Source organism: Kogia breviceps, chromosome 11 (genome assembly GCF_026419965.1).
Source record: "Kogia breviceps isolate mKogBre1 chromosome 11, mKogBre1 haplotype 1, whole genome shotgun sequence".
Taxonomy (NCBI): Eukaryota; Metazoa; Chordata; class Mammalia; order Artiodactyla; family Physeteridae; genus Kogia; species Kogia breviceps.
The window spans coordinates 91,878,047-91,885,888 of NC_081320.1; positions in this window are offsets into that span (position 1 = coordinate 91,878,047).

Genomic DNA, 7,842 nt, shown 5'->3' on the forward strand with positions numbered 1-7,842 from the left:
AATGGGTCTCACCAGACTAAAATCAAGGTGCCAGCAGGTCCATGTTCCTTGTGCAGGCTCCAGGAGAAAAACCTATTTCCTTGCCTTTTCCACCTTCTAGAAGCTTCCCCCATGACTTGGTACATGGCCCTGCATTCACCCTGACTCCTGTTCCCTCATCACGTTTCCTTTTCTGACTTTGACCTTCTTCCCTTTCTCTTCCACTTATAAGGACCCTTGTGATAACATTGAGATGACTCAGATAATCCAGAATAATCTCTCCATCTGAAGACCCTTAGCTTAAGTACATATGCAAAGTTCTTTTTGCCACGTAAGGTAACATATTCGCAGGATTTGGTATTAGTAGGTGGACATCTTTAGGGGGCCTACCACATGGCCCAATAAATTACAAGGAAGTACATATCATGGACCTTTGGGTTTTCTTATAATAATTTAAACCAGGACAAAGCCAAGACTTTGGGAAGGGTGATCTCTCACCTGGTGTCCCTCTCGATTATGAGCTCCCCAATGCGGGAGAAGAACGATTCCTGGCACGTGGTTGTCTGCTCCATGAACATTCACTGAACTGAAATGCTGGCTTTTACTGGGAACAAGAGCTCCACCGGGTCATTCAGGAAAATACTGCAAAAGTTTGGCTAAGAAATGACCTGTATGATCTACTTCCAAACACATGACACAACTAAATATACTTTAATTTCTAATACCATATTCAGCACTCTCTCTCTCATTCCGATCAGACCGGAATCTCTATTCCAGTTGCTCAGCGGGGCCATGTTTCAAGCCTTCAGCCTTGTTCCTGGACAGAGCAAGACACACATGGCCATTAAAGATAAAAGCTTCAGTCAAGGACTCAGAACCACTCGGAGATGCCTGCCATCTGGAGATCTCTTGGGCTTGCCATGCAGGCTTGCTTCACTGTGGCTTGGTCAGAACCAGCCCAGCTCTCCTCAGTGCCTCCAGCCTCAGAGCCCTCTCTACCTGCAGGGGAACAGGGCCACAGACCCTGGCCGGGCTCCCTGCTGGTGTCTAGAGGAAGGCTTGGCTTTATGAAGATGCTCCATAGGTCTGCCCTCATGCCCTTGACCTCTCAGCTTCGTGAAGCCCTCACTGCAGCGATGTGGAGCTTTGTGCAGGGAGGAAGGCACCAGGAACCACATCTCCCACGGACTCCAGCTGTACCGGAGAGGGTACGGCGCACTGTGCTAGGCCGGCCTGTCCCACTCTCTGCGGTCCTGGACTCTCCGAAGTGTAAGCACACATGCTCCCGTGGAGGCCACTGTCCCCAGGCATCACTTCCTTTGCGTCTGCTTCACGAGCATTAGACCCTCCGTTGTTTTATCGGTCAGCATCTGTCTTCCATGGGGGCCAGAACTGACCTGCCCAGAGACTAGAGGGACCGTCACCATCTAGGGACCCACAGTTGCATCTCAGACACCTATTTTCCTAAACTGCTAACTGGAGACAGTTAATCCCCGAAAGGACCAGGGCACAGGATAAATAAAATAGTAGAAATAAATAACCTCACGCGTCACTTAAGACATAGCAAGTGATTGATAAATGGTAGGTTTATTACTATCACTGTCATTGTTATTATTCATATCAGCATTATTTTACTCCAGTATCTCTTTGGGAGCTGGGAGTCTGGATCATTAGGAATTCATCGCAGGGCCGGTCCTCCACCGTCTCCTCCTGGGCAGCACTCTGGCCACGGCCACAACTTTCTTCCCTTATTATTTGTCGGAGCTATAATCTCTGCAAGAGAGAGATTAGCTGCGTCCATGCCCTCTCACCGCTGGGCCATATGCTCTTGAATGACAGCTGTTTGATAGCCTATGCTGGGAGAACGCAGTCCTTTCAACCCAAATTTGATAAACATACATTTCTTCTGTCTGTCCTACTTTGGGCCATCTGTCAGTGTGGCATGGTGCCTTCGCTGGACTGGCAAGATGCTGAAATCAGACCACCAAGGAAGGTTCAAGGACAATGCCGTCACCAGAGAGAGCTGGGTGTGCGGGCAGGACCCTCAGGATCTGAGAGACCAGGGCTCGGCCTGCCCAGCCCTCACCTGCAGGTGCAAGAACCTTGTTCTCGCAACAAGAACCTGGCCTCCTCAGCTAGATCAGTCCCCAGATGGAGCCCTCTTGAACAAAAGAGATTGTCACAAAGTGTTATAAAGCAGTGCTTTTCCAACGAGCATAAACATCCGAACTGCCTGGAGATCCTGTTCAAATGCAGATGCTGATTCAGTGGGTCTGGGGTGGGGCCTGAGTTTCTGCATTCCTAATAGGCTCCAGAATGATTCTGAGGCTGCTGGTCTCAGGACCCCAGTGGCAAGCTTATAAAGGACACCTGATTCAGGGACAGGAGACCCGGGTCCTTTCGATAGCGTCCCGCCAAGAGGATGCTTTGTGAATGAGATTTCATAATGACAGAGATAAAAGGAGACTCAGAGGCCAAGCAGGCAAAGAGCCTCCTGAGTGAGATTTCCCAGACTCCTGGAGCTGTCCCTACCGTGGGATGTAAACACTACTAGATCAACCAGCCAAAAACAAAGAGCCTAATGGCTATATTCTCTTTGATAGCATCAAATACAGGCTTGGAAGACGCACACAAGCTACCGGAAGTTAAGAGAATAATAAGATGCTACAACACCCCTATCTGCTCAATGCCCGCAGATGTAAAGGGTGATGGGGGAGGACACTGGCTTGTGAGAACAGAGACTGGAGAGGCCAGACACTACAAAGCAGAAGCCCCAGAACCCTGAAGACAGAACTTACCCCCAACAACCCCGCCTAGCCTCAGGCTCTGGAGGAGTCCATCGGGAGGCTACCCGGAAGTGCTTCCTTTCAAGGTGGCAGGAAAGTGTACGTACTTGCCTGGAAGCAGCATAATATGAGCAATATCCCCAATCCACTTTGGCAGCCCAGAATTTCGGCAGAGATGTCAGATGGTGACATCAATCCGCCTAAATTGCTCTTGAAGGTGGATGCCAGAGATCTCATAATTCTTCTTTAATTGTTAAGGAACTAATTAAACCCATAGCATCTCTGTTAACTGAGTTTTATGATGTTAATTTCACTGCTAGACAAGCAAAGTCAGGCATCTGTGTACTCTGCTGTGGGCTTCTGGCTCCTGACAAAAGACGTGAATGATATTTTCAATGAACACCGCACCCATACCCACAGAATCCCAAGTGATTTACCAACAGTCTCTTGCCAGTTACCACGGGGCCGAGGCCTGGCAGCTGGGCATCACCTTCCTGGCCTGGTCCAATGCAGCCTTTCCCGGGGAGCACAGAAGCACACACACGTGCCTCGTGGAACAAAACAAACACGGACCACCAGCCTGGAAAGAGATAAAGAAAAATTTAGATATCCTGGATGGAGATAATGTACAATCTGGAATTCTGTTTAGATGTCTCTTTAAATTGTTGATAATTCCTTTATTTTAATTGAGATCTGAGCCTTAATTATGGCCATTAGTGAGCCTCAGCACCTGATCATATCCAACCCGCTGGGTGTGTCTGCCTGCCCTGAATTTCCCCAGTAGGATGGAGGCCCAGGCACCCACTTTGTCTCCCAGCATTGCAACAACCCCAGAAGCAGAGGGTAAGGTAAGGCTCCTGCACATCCCTGCCCCCCTGCACCACTCGGAAGCACAAGGGCTCTATGATGACACTCTTCAAACTCATAAACCCTGTAAGAGCCAGAAGGGTTACCTGACTTACAGGGGAGAGCAGAGTCAGAAAAAAAAAAACAACCCCATATCACTTAACCCCTAGGATCCTAGAATAATGGGATGGGATGGAGCTTGTAACTCTTGACAACATTCAATACCTACTCTCTCCTTGAAGAAGAAGAAACTGTCATCTGCAGAGGGGAAGTGCTTGCTTAAGAACCCACAGAGCGTTGGTTCCTGGTGACTCTGGAATCCAGTTGCCTCCCTGCCAGTCCAGAGTTTGTTCAGCAAATATCCCCAAATAAATACTAAGTGCACTTCCCGGAATTTAAAGCCACCCCTGGCCTCTCCTGTTTGGGGGCAGTTGGATTTCTCCAAGCTAGAAACAAGCCCAAATCCTGTCCTCACTGACCGTGAGCCCAGTGGTCCTGGGCAATGAGCCCCCTGCAGCTGAGTGTGAGGTGGGCAAGGGTGGCTCCCGAGATCTGCTCAGGGGACAGGCCTCAGAGAGACAAAGGCCACATAGTCAGAGAAACCCTTTGTATTTCCCTCAGAGAGAAAAACCACTAAGCACACACCCCCTTCTCACATCCTCTTTATTGCTTTTTTTGCAACCCCAATAAAACCCCCCAAAGTATCCAAAACTCTTAGAGCCTCTGAAACTTGACCACCCATTTGTTTTTCTGAAGCCTGCTTCTGTGCCTCAAAAATAAAAATAACAAAAAGAGGAAAGAAAGGAAAAAGGGAAATGTGCCGTGGACTTCATCTGTTCACGCCCTTGCTTCCTGATGGAACAGGTCCCTCATGAATTATGTGCTTTCAGCGGCTGCCACCCAAGGCCCTCTGGTCTCTGAGCCACGGTGGGCAAGTTCCCAGGCTCCCGATGTGATCTCGGCTCTGGGAAAGCCACCAGCACCATCCTGAGGGAAGGAGACTGGGTCCAGCCACCACTCACCCCTGACTCTGCCTGCAGCTTTGCAGAGAGATGTCCATACCCAGGGGACCGGGCCTAGTCATCAGCTGCTCAGAAGAGAGGCACCAAACCAAGAGAGAACATTGGCCAGAGGGATAAAAAAGGGAGTAAACTCATCACCAGAAGGTGGCGCTACACCTTAAGACAGGCCAGCCAGAAGGGAGGACTGCTGCGGAGACGGTAAGATTTCAGAGCTGGAAGGGTGTCTAGACGTGAAATGCAATGAAATGAAATAAAGTCAGAGCTGGAAAGACCCTGAAATATCATTCCGGAATAATCCCATGTCACGGATGGGGAAACTGAGGCCCGCTGAGATGGGCTCACAGTCTATCACTTCTGTGTGCTGTCTGCACTTTGGCAAATCTGAGATCAGAGAATAAAACACAAGGATTGGCAGGACATAGAGAAGCCAGGTTTTGTAACTGAGTCTCCAACGAGGGAGAAGGACCCCACGGTCCCCTCCTGGGAAACGACCATAATGCCCTCCTAGAGCACAGTAGAGGCAACAGGGGGGCTTGTCTCACAGGCCCTCCCAGCATCCCTGCTAGGACTCATGAGTCGTGACAGCATAACAAAAGAAAGACCACGGGCTCTACCCCTTACTAGCTGTGCAATGTGTCTATTTCACTCAACGTCCCTGAACCTCAATATTTTCATCAGCAAGATGGCATAAAAATGTCTCCCCCTCAAAATCACGTCTGAGAATTAAAGGTCCTCCTGTAAAGTGACAAGCACAATACTTGGTGCAGAGTAAGTTCTCATGATAGAAATTTTCCTTCTCTTTGTGACGGCACCTCTAGGAGTCTTCTCCTGGTAAGTATCACAAACTTGGATCTGAAACGCCCACCCAAAGTGCATTGTAGTTGGAAGGCCTTGCTCTTACGACATGGCTCATATGCCCAAGGACCCCAGGCATGGAAGGGTGGGGGTCACAGGACCGATGGCAGGAAGAGAACGGGAAGGGCAGAGGCCATCTTACACGGGGCAGAGGGACACTGGCAAAATTGTCAAGCTTTCCTGTCTCTGTTCAAAGGCCATTTGTAGAGAAATAATTCCCTGGTCTACAGACACCTGCACACACGTGCACATGCACACAAGTCCAGAGCTGCAAAGGAGGGCACCATGTGGTAGCCAGAGGGCTGGGTCAGGACAGCCAGGCTTCCACGGCAGCTCAGATCCAGCAGGGAACGACCTTGCCACCGCTTTCCCACCGGAGCGGCTGCCTGATTCTTTTCCATCCCTGATTCTCGTTCAGGGCCCCCAGGAGCCGGGCTGCATTTTGAACATCCTCTCCACCAGCAAAAGGCCCAGGCCTTGAAAGTGTTTCCCTCGGAGCACACAGCAAGGCAGCCCACTGAGGAGGTGAAGCCCACCGCCAGTGGACAAGGCCCAGGCCCCGCCCAGCTTCTCCTCCTGGTCCCAGAAAGAGCTCCCCGTGGCGTCTGAGCCTCAGTTCCTAGAGAAGAGGTGACAGGGCAGAAGAGGGACCCCGCTGAGGCCACTCCCAGCCCTATGATCCTCTGGCCTGTGGACTCAGTCCCACCGGCCCCCTCGCCTCTCCCAAGGAAACACATCCTCCAGATCTCCAAAGGGCCCCTATCTAATCTAGAACACGTCTCATAGAGGCAGGACTTTCTGGGCCACCTTTCAGGGACACCAGGTGAGGAAGAGACGAGGTGACCCACAAGAGGGGGAGAAAACTGCTTCCTACCCCTCCCGCCCGCATCCGTAGCCTCCCGCCCTTCTGTCCACGCTGTCACGGTAACGGGGGCCCGGTGCTCCCGCTGCTGTAATTGGCTGATAAACAGTACACGGCTCGTGACGCTCCCAGCCTTGTCCCAGTTATGCAGTGACAGAAATACGGGCTCCCTGGGGATGAGCCGTTGCGTGACGCGGGTCTGTGCTCCGGAGCGTTCCACCCATAGCCGGCTGAGCAGGGCGGCGATGAAGAGGACAGATCCTGATTCGAATCCTGTTTTGTTCTGCCAACTGCGAGCCGTGTCCACGTAGGCAGGCAATGCTGTGCCCCCGGGGCTTTGGTTTCCTCCGCAATAAACGGAGGGTGAAGAGAGACATCACCATCTATCCTGTAGACACGTGACCCACGCGAAGGGCTTGCAGTGACTGGTTTGCAGTGAGAGCTTAGTAAGTGTTAGCAGAGATTGGCAGTGTTTCTGACATGCACTCACTTGACAGTTATGGGGTGCCTACCGCGTGTACAGGTGCTGTGGAGGTTCCTCGAGCTGAGGCCCAGGGGCTGTGCCCACCCACCCCCGGGCTGTGTGACTGAGGAGGATGTAAGGCTGGCAGCCAGAAGCTGAGCAAAGGCAGACCCCAGTCTCTCCTCCCTCATGCCTGTCAGGAATGCTCCTCGGCCCTGCAGTCTCCACAGGTGGGAAAATTCTGTGAGGTTTCCGCAGTTTGTCCCTGGGATTCTCCAAACTCTCATCTCTATGCCCACTGCCTCTTCTGTTCCTGAAGGTACAGGCTCCTCCTGAAGCCACTTGAGACCCATCCTAGTTCTATGTTCTGGGAAGAGTCCTTCTTCTTTTCTTTTTTTTTTTAGAACACTCCATTGGGGCTCCCCTGGAGGCGCAGTGGTTGAGAGTCCGCCTGCCGATGCGGGGGACGCGGGTTCGTGCCCCGGTCTGGGAAGATCCCACATGCCGCGGAGCGGCTGGGTCTGTGCGCCATGGCCGCTGAGCCTGCGCGTCCGGAGCCTGTGCTCCGCAACGGGAGAGGCCACGGCAGTGAGAGGCCCGCGTACCGCAAAAAAAAAAAAAAGTTACCTGTGAGGGCTCCCCTGGAGGCGCAGTGGTTGAGAGTCCGCCTGCCGGTGCAGGGAACACGGGTTCGTGCCCCGGTCCGGGAAGATCCCACATGCCGCGGAGCGGCTGGGCCCGAGAGCCATGGCCGCTGAGCCTGCGCGTCCGGAGCCTGTGCTCCGCAACGGGAGAGGCCCGCGTACCGCAAAAAAAAAAAAAAAAAAAAGTTACCTGTGAGGGCTTCCCTGGTGGCGCAGTGGTTGAGAGTCCGCCTGCCGATGCAGGGGACACGGGTTCGTGCCCCGGTCCGGGAGGATCCCACATGCCGCGGAGCGGCTGGGCCCGTGAGCCGTGGCCGCTGCGCCTGCGCGTCCGGAGCCTGTGCTCCGCAACGCGAGAGGCCGCAACAGTGAGAGGCACGCCTAC